General features: G+C 42.6%; 1 pseudogene across 1 annotated transcript; it reads right to left on the reverse strand.

Moving 5' to 3' along the window:
- Positions 1-3,826: 3,826 nt before the first annotated feature.
- Positions 3,827-5,574, reverse strand: LOC308631079 (nucleus accumbens-associated protein 2-like; annotated as a pseudogene). The gene has a single exon. The product of its transcript is annotated as a nucleus accumbens-associated protein 2-like (transcript).
- Positions 5,575-16,019: the final 10,445 nt, after the last annotated feature.

Here is a 16,019-nt window from a genome sequence, read left to right on the forward strand (position 1 = left end):
ATAGTATTGCAAGTTTTGGCTTCTTTTGACATAAAAATCACAATCGTGTGCAAAACCCTAACAACGGAGGCAACTGATCAGAACACAAGCAGGTCATCCAATCTGAATGCTTTAGATTCTGCATGATTTTCCTTCTTTTTTAAAACAACAAAACAAACAACAGAAGCAAAACACCTTTGCCATTTTAGAAACATCTTGTAGCAAGCCCTGCATGCTCACGTGGTGGCCACAGGGAGCTGGCTGGCTGACAGGAACAGGCAGCATCATTCTCAAACAGCAGTTAAAGCTGAGAGGCTTCTCTGTGCCCCCTTACCAGTAGGATTGGCTGCTGACAGAGGCAAACAGGTTTCTCCCACTCAGGCAAAGACACTTCCATAAGAAGAACCCCTGGGGGGCCCAAGCAGGACCCAAGCGGGAGGCTGGGCCAAAAGACCAGCTGTTGAACAGGACCAGGCTTGCCCCAGTACAGCAGCTGGCCACCAGCCCCTCCTAGGTCTTTCCTTAGCCCTCCTCTGGCTCTGAACAGATACTGGGAAGCCAGGAAGGATGGTTTTCAGTGGGGGGAGAATGAGACCACACAGCCGGTTCCCCTCTACCTGCCCAGCAGTCATGCATTGCAGGGTCCCCGGAGGGTCCCTCCCTGCTGGCCTCTCACACAGCTGTGTCCACAATCAGGGCAAAAGAGACACCAAATCAGATGCAAACTGAAGCGACCACAGAGAACTCGGTGAGCAGACCTGGTGCAGAAAACAAGACAGAATTCAAGTACCAAGGTGCCGGCCAGGCGGACCGCCCCTCCCAGCTCACAGTATCTGTCCTGTCTCTGACCCCTTCCTCTGGACCTTTTGCACTTGTCCCAGCTGCCTCCAGAGTTGTCCCCTCTGGAAGGGCAGGGGAGGGCGGAGCGGTGGCTGGACCCCCAGGCTGGCCACCTGCCTCAGCAGCTCCAATGCAGTCCAGTCCCGACTGTCCTCCTGGAAAAGGCGCCAATATAACTTAGCTCTATAATAGACTCTATATAGTATATGCGTATTGCTAGTAGTCAAGCTTAGGAATAAAGATGCAGACATCTCATAAATACTGAGTGCCTCGTCTCTGGTCAACAGGGTCTGGATGAGTCAGGGTCACGCCCGCAGGACAAGACAGCCCCCAATTCTGGAATTAGTCATCTTGTAAACAAAGGAGGGGGGAGGTTTTCTTAATTGGTTTTCCTTGGGAAAAATGATCCAAAGATGCTAAAGCACTCTGGAAGGCCCCTCCGAGCTCAGGCCCGCTGCCCGCCTGCCCGCCTGCCCCGCGGCACATTCAGGATGCAGAGGGACTGCCCACGGCAGGTACAGTCATCGGCCACGCACGTCTGCAAACGCTCCCGACCATGTCCCCCGTGGACACATTAGTGCAAAATGCTGGGCCTGGCCCACCTGGGGCACAGGGAGAGCTCAGAACCCATTCACATTTAATTATTATTATTTAAGTTTTACCTATAGCTCTTGCCTTCCTTACCCAGAACAAAACAGATGGCGATTATAAACAATTAAGGGACAGAGGTCACAGGACATTGTGCTAGCCCGAGCAATGGTTAGGCATTCTGTGCGGCCACCACCTCCTCTAGTGGCCAGTGGCACCTTCCCTGTGCTGGCGCAGGGTGGGGGACTGTGCCCACTTTGGAGTGGAAGGGAGAGAGAGAGCCCTTCTGTCAACAGCCAGGACAAGTGGGTCCACCTCCCAAAGGTCCCCAGGGATGGTCAAATTAAAGTGCAAATCGGGGGGCGGGGGCGGCAGATGAAGGAAAAACTCAGAGAAACCAGGGAGAAGCTCAACCTCACCCAACATCCCTCTACTGCCCCCTGGCCTCCTCCCAGTGCCAAGAAGGCTTGGTCCAGGTTCTCAGAAGACACCCTGGAGACTCCAACCCACAAGAGCCCAAGGGGAGGAGACAGGCAGAGGGAGCTCACCTCTATGACTGAAGGTTCTAGGTGCTGGTAGGAGTGCTCCTGCAGCCACCCAGCACCCCAGGAATGCAGGCTTTGGGTCTCCCTGGACTCAGGCCCCAAGGGGAAGGTAGAGGGGCCAAGGCCAGATCCCGTGGTGCCCAACCCTGGTCTTCCTGCTCCCTTTCCAAAGTCACTGGATCTCCATGGAGGGCAGAGACATGCTGGGACAGTGTACGAGGGCCCCCCTGTGAGGTCACCCCAAGTCCTCTCCACATGGAAACAAGGGGCCTGGTGGGAGGAGCCCCAGCTCCCCATGTGGGACCCAGTGCCCAGCACTGCAGCTTGGGAGAGCCTGCCCACTAGTGCATACAGGAGGGGGCAGCTGAGTTCAGGATGGACGGAGGGAGAAACAGACCCTTCAAGTCTGGGCATGGGGGTCCCTGGCCACACTGGGAGTGGCCTGGGTCTGCAGGCAGTTCCTGGACAAGGCAGAGGAAGAGACTCCTGGGCAAATGGCTCTGTGAGCCCCACCATACAGAGCTCAGCACTTCAAGGTCAAATCGAGCACTCTAGCCTCCAGCAGGCCAGCTAGCCTCCATGGCCCTCTCCACCGCCCCCACCTGCCCCTGTGGTCTCTTGACCTTCCAGTCCACCTGGAATCCACACCTGCAACCTGCCCTAGCTCAGGTCCGAGCTTGCTGCCCACCCAGCAGCCTTGGACACCCAGAGTCGCCCAGGGCATGAGTGAGGGGCATAGCAGGGGCCATTCCACCCTGGCCCTGCCCAGGTGGCTGTGCCTGCCCAGCAGAGCCCCCAGGACCCCTGAGTTTGGCCTCACACATTCTGGCTGCACTTTTCTGGGGCCCCATATCCAACAGGAGGTGACAGGACCCTGGCCCAGGCTGGGGGAACATGGCATGGACTCATCCCCAGTGAGCAGTAGGCTGGGGCTAGTGACACCGTCCCTCCCCAATTTTTTGCTCTTTTGGGTCTGAAAATTTCCAATATATGAAACAGATCTGAACTAAACAGAAACACTAAACAAGTAAAAATCCCAGAGCGGCTGGGGAGTCAGGGTAGCGAGGGCAAGACCAGTCACGTGTGTCCCATGGTGGGCACAGGGTGGCAGCCCTACCCCATGGGATGGCAGGAAGCCAGGCTGAAGCCAGTGAAGCCCTGGGGTCAGCAGGCCAGCCCCTGGGCTTCAGGGGAACCAAGGAGCCACAGGGCCAAGGGTGGGAAGAGGGAGGACATGGTGGTGGTGGTAGTGGAATTAGGGCTCTTCCCCCACCCCAGGTGACTAATAGCCACTTCTGCACCACCACCGCTGGTCCCTGCACACACACACACTCACACACACATGCATGCATACACATGCACACACCCATAGAGGTGGTGTCTTAGGAAGAAGGAAAAAAGGGATTTTAGCCCCTGGGGGCCCAGTGCTGCCCCAGAGCCCTGGTGGGGTCCCCATGATAAGAAACGGAGTGTCGTGTGCCCACCTGTCACAGGCCCCTACTGCCAACTTCCCCTTCTGGGGCAGGAGGAGCAGGAAGGTGGGCGAGGCAGGGGCAGGGCTGGGCATGGGGGCCTGGGCCTCTGGCCCCCTCCCTAAGAAGCGGGAGGGGAAAGCTACAATAGGAGACTGACCTGGCGGGTATCAGAGGAGCCCTGGGCCCTTCTCCCAGAGCGTGGCCAGCGGCCTAGCTGTTTACAGTATAATGATGCGTTTGTTTCCTTCATCCATTTAAATACAGGCAGAATAAAAATCACATTTTTGTCAGGCAGCAGTAGCAGTTCAGTAGGTAAGTGGCTTGATCACATTTGTCTGTATTAGTAACGCATGCAAGCAGCTCTAGTACTCGGTCCCTTGTGAGTGGCCATGCGGACCCTTACAAAGTCCCTGCATAGGTGCCCTCCGGCCTTCTTGTGGCTGCAGCTGCTGGCGTCTGGGGCCTGCTGGAGCTGGTGCTGCCCTGCTCAAAGGGCTGCGGGGGGCTCTGGCCATCAAGGGGCAGTGGCTCAGGGGCGGCCACCTCCTGGATGACGGAGCCAGCCCCATCAGCCTCCTCACTGGCTTAGACGGCAGGGTTGGCGGCGGCGCTCAGATCCACATTCATAACATCAGTTCTCAGAGCCACGATGGTGGCTGCGTCGCTCCGCCGCTCAGCATAGATGCGCTGCTCGAACACCTGTGCAGCGTTGGGCGGGAACTCGGGGTCCATGGGCAGGCTGGCAGCCGATGCGCCCATGACGGTGTGATACATCTCCACGCCCTCCGGCAGCATGGACTTGATCTTGGTCAGCCAGCGCTTGCGGACGCGGCGAGCGTTGGTGCACATGTCCGCCGCGATCATTCATCTCGCTCTCCTTGAAGCTAGGCTCGAAGTTCTGACAGTACAACTTCACAGCCTTCAAGACCCGGCTGTCCAGTGGCTTGCGGCTTGGGTCACTGGTGGACGAGCGGATACCTGTGCCGCAGCTGTTGGCCAGAGTGTTCCTGTCAAAGAAGGTGGCCAGGAGTCTCTGTAGCAAGACCTTGTGCTTCACCCCTGCACAGAGGTGGCAGTTCATGAGCTGGCCACGTGTGATATAGACCCCGGAGCCTGCCACCAGCTCCAGCTTCTCTCCAGGGTCGCCCTCCGAGTATAGCTTGGGGTGCACCGGTACCCAATCTGGCTGATGAGGCTGGCGGGCAGTGCCACAAGGTCAAGGCAGATGAGGACGCAGGAGCGGCTCTCCAGTGGCACCGGCTCTGGCTTCTCTTGCACTGCGTAGCTGCCTGTGGCCTTGATGTACATCTGGCCATACTGCTCCTCCACCATGGTGTCCTAGGCCTGGTCCTCCTCCTCCTCCTCCTCACTGTGGTAGGAGGTGGGGCTGTCGGTGGTGGGTAGGCTGCTGGCCCCCGGACTGGTCCACTCCCCCTGGGGTAGGGCACATGCTGGATGCTGGGGAGGAGGGTGGCCAGGCTGGGCACCCCATAGTAGGAGACTCAGGGCAGCTTGAGAAGGGCCGCGCCAGCCGCCACCGCCACACCATCCGGGGCCGTCTCCAGCAGGCACTTGGGAGCTAGGCCTGGGCCTGCAGCTGGCGGCAGCTCCATGGATTCATGCTTTACACGGGTCAGCAGCGGGATGGTCACAGAGGAGGAAACGACGTAGGGGGTGGCGGAGGTGGCAGCAGCCGGCTGCAGCTGATTGCAGGGACTCTGGGGTTCGGAGCTGGCGCTCTCAATCATGGTGGTCTTGGAGTCGCAGTGGGGTGAGCTCACCTTGAACATGAGGTCTGTGCCGCACTCCACGGTGTGCTGGATCTGCAGGAAGCCGGCAGTGTACATGACCACTAGCTGCTCGCTGGCCGCCATGGTGAGCTTCCTGTGTAGCAGAAGGACAGGATCTGCTGGAAGAAGGCAGGTGGCACCGTGCCTGGCAGCTTGAACGCACTCTTGCACTTGCCACTAAACAGGTCGTGGAAGTAGAGGCTGCTGGCGGCCAGCATGGCCAGGTGGGCCTTGAAGGCCTGGTCCTTGACCACGATGGACACATAGCAGTAGAGGCCCAGCAGCCGTTGCTTGTTGAGGTAGCCAAGCACAGTGTTCCTGAAGTTGGGGATCTCGGATGTGTAGCATCTGAGACATGGTGGACTATAGAACTCAATACCACAATCAATAACCTAGACTTAACTGATATATATAGAATACATCAACCATCATTAAATGGATATATTTTTTTCTCAGCAGCACATGGATCCTTCTCAAAAATAGAGCATATATTATGCCATAGGGCAACCCTCAGTAAATATAAAGTGGTGGATAATACCATGCATTTTATCTGATCATAATGGAATGAAACTGGAAATCAATGATAAAAGAAGGAAGGAAAAATCCTACATCACATGGAAAATGCACAATATGTTACTGAATGATCAATGGGTTATAGAAGACATAAAGGAGGAAATCAAAAAATTCTTAGAGATAAATGAAAATACAGACACAACATATCGGAATCTATGGGACACAATGAAAGCAGTTGTAAGAGGGAAATTCATCGCCTGGAAATCATTCCTCAAAAAAAAGAAAAAAAACAACAAATAAATGAGCTCACACTTTATCTCAAAGCCCTAGAAAAGGAAGAGCAAAACAACAGCAAATATAGCAGAAGGCAAGAAATAATTAAAATCAGAGCGGAAATCAATGAAATTGAAAAGAAAGAAACTATTGAAAAAAATAACAAAACTAAAAGTTGGTTCTTCGAAAAAATAAATAAGATCTGCAGACCTTTAGCCACGCTAACGAAGAGAAGAGAGAGAACTCAAATTACTAACATACGGGATGAAAAAGGCAATATCACAACAGATGCTACAGAAATACAGAAGACAATTAGAAATTATTTCAAACACCTATATTCCAATAAAATAGAAGACAGTAAAGACATTGATAAATTTCTTCAGTCATATGATTTGCCCAGACTGCATCAGGAGGATACACACAATTTGAACAGACCAATATCAATGGATGAAATTGAAGAAGCAATCAAAAGACTACCAACCAAGAAAAGCCCAGGACCAGATGGGTATACAGCGGAGCTTTACAAAACCTTTAAAGAAGAATGAATACCAATACTTTTCAAGTTATTTCAGGAAATAGAAAAAGAGGGAGCTCTTCCAAATTCATCCTATGAGGCCAACATCACCCTGATTCGGAAACCACACAATGACACCTCAAAGAAAGAAAACTACAGACCAATATCCCTAATGAACCTAGATGCAAAAATCCTCAATAAAATTCTGGCGAATTGAATACAAAAACACATCAAAAAAATTGTGCACCATGATCAAGTAGGATTCATCCCTGGGATGCAAGGCTGGTTCAATATACGAAAATCAATTAATGTTATTCACCACATCAATAGACTTAAAAATAAGAACCATATGATCATCTCGATAGACGCAGAAAAAGCATTCGACAAAGTACAGCATCCCTTTATATTCAAAACATTAGGAAAACTAGGGATAACAGGAACTTACCTCAACATTGTAAAAGCTATCTATGCTAAGCCTCAGGCTAGCATCATTCTGAATGGAGAAAAGTTGAAGGCATTCCCTCTAAAATCTGGAACAAGACAGGGATGCCCTCTATCACCACTTCTATTCAATATAGGTCTCAAAACACTGGCCAGAGCAATTAGACAGACGAAAGAAATTAAAGGCATAAAAATAGGAAGAGAAGAACTTAAATTATCACTATTTGCGGACGACATGATTCTATACCTAGAAGACCCAAAAGGGTCTACAAAGAAACTACTAGAACTAATAAATGAATTCAGCAAAGTGGCAGGATATAAAATCAACACGCATAAATCAAAGGCATTTCTGTATATCAGCGACAAAACTTCTGAAACGAAAATGAGGAAAAACACTCCATTCCCAATATCCTCAAAAAAAAAAAAAAAACAAAAACAAAACTTGGGAATCAACCTAACAAAAGAGGTGAAAGATTTATACAATGAAAACTTCAGAACCCTAAAGAGAGAAGTAGAAGAAGATCTTAGAAGATGGAAAAATATATCCTGTTCATGGATAGACAGAACTAACATTATCAAAATGGCGATATTACTAAAAGTTCTCTATAGGTTTAATGCAATGCCAATCAAAATCCCAACAGCATTTCTTGTAGAAATAGATAAAGCAATCATGAAATTCATATGGAAAAAATAAAAGACCCAGAATAGCAAAAGCAATTCTAAGCAGGAAGTGTGAATCAGGCGGTATAGTGATACCAGATTTCAAACTATATTACAGAGCAATAGTGACAAAAACCGCATGGTACGGTTACCAAAACAGGCAGGTGGACCAATGGTATAGAATAGAGGACACAGAGACTAATCCACAAAGTTACAACTATCTTATATTTGATAAAGGGGCTAAAAGCATGCAATGGAAGAAGGATAGCATCTTCAACAAAGGGTGTTGGGAAAACTGGAAATCCATATGCAACAAAACGAAACTGAATCCCTTTCTCTCGCCATGCACAAAAGTTAACTCAAAATGGATCAAGGAGCTTGATATCAAATCAGAGACTCTGCATCTGATAGAAGAAAAAGTTGGCTCCGATCTACATATTGTGGGGTCGGGCTCCAAATTCCTTAATAGGACACCCATAGCCCAAGATTTAATAACAAGAATCAACAAATGGGACTTACTTAAACTAAAAGTTTTTTCTCAGCAAGAGAAACAATAAGAGAGGTAAATAGGGAGCCTACATCGTGGGAACAAATTTTTACTCCTCACACTTCAGATAGAGCCCTAATATCCAGAATATACAAAGAACTCAAAAAATTAAACAATAAGATAACAAATAACCCAATCAACAAATGGGCCAAGGACCTGAACAGACACTTCTCAGAGGAGGACATACACTCAATCAACAAGTACATGAAAAAATGCTCACCATCTCTAGCAGTCAGATAAATGCAAATCAAAACCACCCTAAGATACCATCTCACTCCAGTAAGATTGGCAGCCATTATGAAGTCAAACAACAACAAGTGCTGGCGAGGATGTGGAGAAAAGGGTACACTTTTACATTGCTGGTGGGACTGCAAATTGGTGATGCCAATTTGGAAAGCAATATGGAGATTCCTGGGAAAGCTGGGAATGGAAACACCATTTGACCCAGCTATTGCCCTTCTTGAACTATTCCCTGAAGACCTTAAAAGAGCATACTACAGGGATACTGCCACATCAATGTTCATAACAGCACAATTCACAATAGCTAGACTGTGGAACCAACCCAGATGCCCTTTAATAGATGAATGGATAAAAAATGTGGCATCTATACACAATGGAGTACTATGCAGCAATAAAAAATGACAATATCATAGAATTTGCAGGGAAATGGATGGCACTAGCGCAGATTATGCTTAGTGAAGCTAGCAAATCCCTAAAAAACAAATACCAAATGTCTTCTTTGATATAATGAGAGCAACTATGAACAGAGAAGGGAGGAAGAGCTGGAAGAAAAGATTAACATTAAACAGAAACATGAGATGGGAGGGAAAGGGAGAGAAAAGGGAAATTGCATGGAAATGAAGGGAGACCCTCATTGCTATACAAAATTACATATAAGAGGTTGTGAGAGGAATGGGAAAATAAACAAGGAGAGAAATGAATTACAGTAGATGGGGTAGAGTGAGAAGATGTGAGGGAAGGGGAGGGGGGATATTAGGGGATAGGAAAGGTAGCAGAATACAACAGTTACTTATAGGGCATTATGTAAAATTGTGAATGTGTATCTGATGTGATTCTGCTATCTCCATTTTGGGTAAAAATTGTGAATTCATAACCCACTTCAATCTAATGTATGAAATATGATATGTCAAGAGCTTTGTAATGTTGTGAACCACCAATAAAAAACAGACTGTCTTGTAAAAAAAAAAAGTCAAACTAGTTCAAGGACCACCCCAAGAAAAGCCACAACACAGAGCCATGCTATCCTTTAAAATCTGTGGGGCCTAGATAACGAGGTTTCTTAGTGTTACTGTTAAGAAACAAGAATGTCAAAAACTACAGTCTTAAACGTATTAAGAAATACTAAACAATGAAAAATAAATGACAATAAATTAAACATTAGGGAAGAATCTATCAAATATATAATTGAAAATACAAATGAACATTAAATTTCTGGTTCTCAATCTCCCTAACCCCCAGTACTGGGGAATGAATCCAAGGGTTCTCCACCACTGAGCTGTACACACCATCCTTTGTAAATGACCACTTTTAATTTTGAGATACTAAGTACCCAGGCTGGCTTCCAACTTCGGATTCTATGCTTCCTTCCACCTCTACCATGCTGGGATTAAGGGAATGAGGCACTGTGACAAACTTCTCAACATTAAATAAAGGGAAAAAATAAGGCATGTATTGAGAAAGAATAATAACCAGAGTCCAGTAAAGATAATTTAACAAACAAAAAGTTCAGGAGATTGACGTGTACATTTTCCGAAATGATTTTACTTGGGAGGCTGAATCAGATCAAATTCAGGGCCAGTTGCAACAATTTAGCAAGGCCCTAAGCAACAATGAGACTCTGTGTCAGATTAGTATATGAAAAAGTTTGGGATGGAACTTGGTAAAAGACTACCACTAAGTCCAATCTTCTATACCAATGAATAATTAATCAAAATCACAAAAGAATATGGCAGGTAATTAATAGCAATTCACTTGAGAACCAAGAAGGAGGACTATTTTTAAAATAAATTTCAAACAAATAAAAATAACAGTAAGTAACAAATGTGAATGGATAAATTATATCAGAAAGGGGACTATAAGCTACCAGTAGGTGGGCAAGCAGACAGTATAGGTTAATAACTGAGTTCTAGGTATATTTAAGGATCACATCATTAGATTATAAGGTGCTTCAATTTGTTCTGGACTGCAGAATTTTATCATGGAAATCTTGGTGTTTTATTTTATTAATATCAAAAAACATGAATATAAACTCAATGGCATAAAAGTTGTACAAATCAATGGAAGTGGAAAAATCTAATTACTGATATTCTATGTTCAAAACTTCATTTCATAGAGGGCAATATCACAATGCCATAAACTACTTATATTTCTCATAAAGTCTTTGGATCTAATTAAACTAAAAAGATTAAAAATTTCCTTATCCTGTACTCTTTTAGTTAGAAAATGACAAATGAGAGAATCATGATAAAAGTGTTTGGAAGCACACTAAATATTTTTGAAAATCAAATGAATGTACTAATAATTTCCCATTCCTGATTAAAAATAAACAGGAATACAATTTCCAAGTTTAGAGGAGGAATATTTGTGTTCATTTGTTCTTTATGTATTAGTTTCATGTGTGTATATATATATGTGACTATATACATACATATACGCCCTTTCCCATTTCTGTCACAATGGAAATGTATGAATCTAATTTTTCTTAAAGGAACATTTAGGTCAATGGAATCTCATTTTACCCTGATCACTGTACTTAAATTTCTGATTTTTCACAAACTCGGTTGTTTTTTAGTTCTTTCTTTCTTTGTTTGTTTGTTTGTTTTTTGTCTTTAGCATGAACACAAGGAACAAGATGACACAGGAAAGCCAAAGTTGTGGGGAAAAAAAATCAGGACTTGAATTTTACATAACTACATCAATCAGAGAGACAGACTGCACTCTAGGACTCCTTGGGTTTCCTAGTAATGACAGCTTGACATCTGTGAAGAAATACCTCTCTGGCTTCCTATTTCTTTACTTTAAGATTAAACAGATCGATAAAGCAATCATGAAATTCATATGGAAAAATAAAAGACCCAGAATACCAAAAGCAATTCTAAGCAGGAAGTGTGAATCAGGCGGTATAGTGATACCAGATTTCAAACTATATTACAGAGCAATAGTGACAAAAACAGCGTGGTACTGGTACCAAAACAGGCGGGTGGACCAATGGTATAGAATAGAGGACACAGAGACTAATCCACAAAGTTACAACTATCTTATATTTGATAAAGGAGCTAAAAGCATGCAATGGAGGAAGGATAGCATCTTCAACAAATGGTGTTGGGAAAACTGGAAATGCATATGCAACAATATGAAACTGAATCCCTTTCTCTTGCCATGCACAAAAGTTAACTCAAAATGGATCAAGGAGCTTGATATCAAATCAGAGACTCTGCGTCTGATAGAAGAAAAAGTTGGCTCCGATCTACATATTGTGGGGTCGGGGTCCAAATTCCTTAATAGGACACCTATAGCACAAGAGTTAATAACAAGAATCAACAAATGGGACTTACTTAAACTAAAAAGTTTTTTCTCAGCAAGAGAAACAATAAGAGAAGTAAATAGGGAGCCTACATCCTGGGAACAAATTTTTACTCCTCACACTTCAGATAGAGCCCTAATATCCAGAATATACAAAGAACTCAAAAATTAAACAATAAGATAACAAATAACCCAATCAACTAATGGGCCAAGGACCTGAACAGACACTTCTCAGAGGAGGACATACAATCAATCAAAAGTACATGAAAAAATGCTCACCATCTCTAGCAGTCAGAGAAATGCAAATCAAAACCACCCTAAGATACCATCTCACTCCAGTAAGATTGGCAGCCACTATGAAGTCAAACAACAACAAGTGCTGGCGAGGATGTGGAGAAAAGGGTACACTTGTACATTGCTGGTGGGACTGCAAATTGGTGCGGCCAATTTGGAAAGCAGTTTGGAGATTCCTTGGAAAGATGGGAATGGAACCACCATTTGACCCTGCTATTGCCCTTCTCGGACTATTCCCTGAAGACCTTAAAAGAGCATGCTACAGGGATACTGCCACATCGATGTTCATAGCAGCACAATTCAGAATAGCTAGACTGTGGAACCAACCCAGATGCCCTTCAATAGATGAATGGATAAAAAAATGTGGCATCTATACACAATGGAGTACTATGCAGCAATAAAAAATGACAAAATCATAGAATTTGCAGAGAAATTGATGGCACTAGAGCAGATTATGCTTAGTGCAGCTAGCCAATCCCTAAAAAACAAATACCAAATGTCCTTTTTGATATAATGAGAGCAACTATGAACAGAGCAGGGAGGAAGAGCAGGAAGAAAAGATTAACTTTAAACAGAGACATGAGATGGGAGGGAAAGGGAGAGAAAAGGAATATTGCATAATGAAGGGAGAACCTCATTGCTATACAAAATTACATATAAGAGGTTGTGAGGGGAATGGGAAAATAAACAAAGAGAGAAATGAATTACAGTAGATGGGGTAGGGAGAGAAGATGGGAGGGGAGGGAAGGAAGGATAGTAGGGGATAGGAAAGGTAGCAGAATACAACAATTATGAATAGGGCATTATGTAAAATTGTGGATGTGTAACCGACGTGATTCTGCAATCTGCATTTGGGGTAAAATTGGGGGTTCATTACCCACTTCAATCTAATGTATAAAATATGATATGTCAAGAGGTTTGTAATGTTGTGAACAACCAATAAAAAAATAAAATTAAAAAAAGATTAAACTGATCTTAACTTTATGATCCATATAAATTTATTGATCATCAAATATGTGAAAACTCTAAGGCTAGACTCTGGAATGAGGAGTTCTTTAAGCCACTGTGCATTTTCTAGCTTGCATGGTAATTGCTCTCTAATTTAGAAACTGTATGATTACCAAGAGTTTCTAAAAAAATTCTATAGTTAGAAAGAGGCATATAACTCATATAAGCATATATTACATTAATACATCTGAATAAATGAAGCACGTGAGTTCACAAAACAAAAACATAGAACTAAAACTCCTCAAAAATCTATAAAAAGTACTGCAATTACAAAGCAAAATAACTGTCTTTTAGGTCCAAAGCATGTGTTATAAAAGTCCTGTAGCTAATAAATGTCTATACCTTCTTCTTTATTCCAAATTTATTGCTGTGCATGCATTATCATAATTTGTTTGAAGGATCATGTGTTGATATAGTGTTTCGTTTCAAAAAACTCTCTTAAAAGAACTAAGAATTTTTCTTGTAACATCATCCATCACTAATTGTATTAGTACTGTAGTTATATGGTGAATTTTGAGCCTATTGGAGAAGTTTGCTTAAAATTTTAAAATTCTGTGTCACTGAAAAGGTAGGAGATATATTATATTAAAGCTGACCTTTTTGCTTAGGAAATAGAAATCTGTCAAAGGATATATATCCAGGTATTTGGTCATCTTTGAGGTACTGATCTGTGTATAATAAGTAAAATTTAATTTTATTTGCAGATTTATGGAACTGTGCTTCAAAATAAATGTGCATTGAGAAATAATATTAGTGTATTTAACCTCTACATCTATGTCTAGAAAATTTATATAATATCATAAAAATTATATGATTTGTGTAGAAATGCTATTCACTGTATAGTATTTTGAGGAGATTCATATATTTGATATTTTTGCTTCAAATATGTTTTGTCAAAAATAAACAGAACTTGGTTATAAAGCTTTTTGTTTTATATTATATCATCAATTTATGGTGACGTTATTATTCTCTTTCAAGCACAACTATTTGTAAAAAATAGTGATTCTTTTTTTTTTTTTGGTGTTATGTTACCTTCCAAAATTCTTATCCTTTGTGAAAAAAAGAAAATTTTGTAGTGCAGAATTACATCCTAATAAAGCCTATTTTATTTCCTCCAATTTTAATCATGGATCTAAATTCATATTAAAATGTATTGAACATTTTTGATTTTGTACTATAAGCCCATAAACTAACTATTTTACTTAGAGATCTGGATCTTCAAATATACAAGTCTATTTTACTGACAATGAATTAAAGTAACAGTAAAAGAGAAGCATAAAATGGGATAAACATCCACAATGAAAAGAGGAGGTAATCTTCAGTGACAAAAACGATTTTAAATACCTTCTGTAAAACAGAAAGTCTGGAAGTAGATGAAGGATGCATTTGAGTTCTAATTAGGGATTCCCAGGAGGTGGATTAAGACCATGACTAGGGACCTTGGAAGTCCATAAGTTAGTGTGCTTCAGATAAGCACAATGGAAATAAAGGAAAGGAAGCACATTTGGGCAAACAGAATCTGGGGTTGCATTCTAATCTCAAAGGAGGCTTCTGCTTACTCAAAGTGAAATTATGGATCTGTCTTGCACTCTCATATTTTCATACTTGAGACATAGAGTGTGATTTACATGAGTCTCAAACAGTCTTGAGTTTAGGAAGCCTTAAATGGTAATAGCCAGAAAAAACGATCTTCTAATAATGAAAATATTTTGAAAAGACCACTTTCAGCAATTGTCTGTCCTTCAGTCCTAATGGTGCCATAAAGCATAGTTCCCTATAGTAACACCACAAAAACTCACTTTTCTGTCTAAGTTCTGTACTTAGTTTATGGTACTGGTGAGACTCTATTCCTGAAGAAAACTTATAAGAATGGAAAACAGTGCAATTAATTACAGTTTTTAATCTGTGTAGACTGAATGTCAAATTAATAGTCATCTTATGTCTCTTCTGCTGTTAAATTTAGATCCACTAAACATACTTCTTTTGGTCTCTATACTCATCCCCAAATCATTTGAGGCTCCTCATTATAATTTATTCAAGACACAACTACTGCACTGATCCTTTTACAATTCATGTATGGAAAGTTAATACTAAAAACTAGAGAATTGGATCATCTGTTTTTAAATTGAATCATCTGATTTTTATCTTCAAATATACAATAGACTTGTATATTTGGATACAGTGGATACCATGGTCATAGACCAATAGTAATATTTTTATTTTTGTTAAGTGTGGTCTGATTCAATTTTAAGCATGATGTATTTGCACTTTATTAGTGGTACTTGCTTAGCATTGCAACATGGAATCAATGTCCTTCTGGTGAGGAGAGTGAATTGACCTACCTAGGATTGTAATTTCTCCTCTTGCTTTCTGTTTTCTTAGTACATAGAATTCAGAGTCCTCAGGTGCAGTTTAAATTTTAGTTGGAGTTTTGTTAAACATCCTGTTGGTAAAATGTCCTCTTAAATAATTAGTATTTCTAAAAGTGGAGGATGCAGAGGCATGATGTAAGAAAATATGATTGCCAAGTGAATTAATAGGAGTGATGGTGAGTTAAGACTCTTAAACTTTGACACTCTGGTTCCTGGATCTATATAGTGTGTCTCTTGGTAGCACAACCTGATATAATGATGTGAAATTTAAGAAGTGTTAGCAACACCATCACCTGTTCCAGAATTCTACCAGGCCAGCAGCTTTTTGTTTCTATTTTTAGATGACAATACAGTGGATACCATGGTCATAGACCAATAGTAATATCTTTGTTTTTGTTAAGTGTGATCTGATTCAATTTTAGGCATGATGTATTGGCACTTTATTAGTGGTACTTGCTTAGCATTTATTGTCTGTAAAAGCAAAATTTAAAAAAAAAAATGTTTGGTTTTTTTATGGTTAAAATTATTTCTTTGTTAAAAGATGTCCACTTGTTAATTTATTATGAGAAAATAATGAAAAGAATGATGCTGTAACAAGAACCTAGAGATAGAACTCTCCTCCTAGGTGGCTAGATAT

The sequence above is a fragment of the Spermophilus citellus genome (assembly GCF_964194105.1).
Source record: "Spermophilus citellus genome assembly, chromosome: 11".
NCBI classification, from domain to species: Eukaryota; Metazoa; Chordata; class Mammalia; order Rodentia; family Sciuridae; genus Spermophilus; species Spermophilus citellus.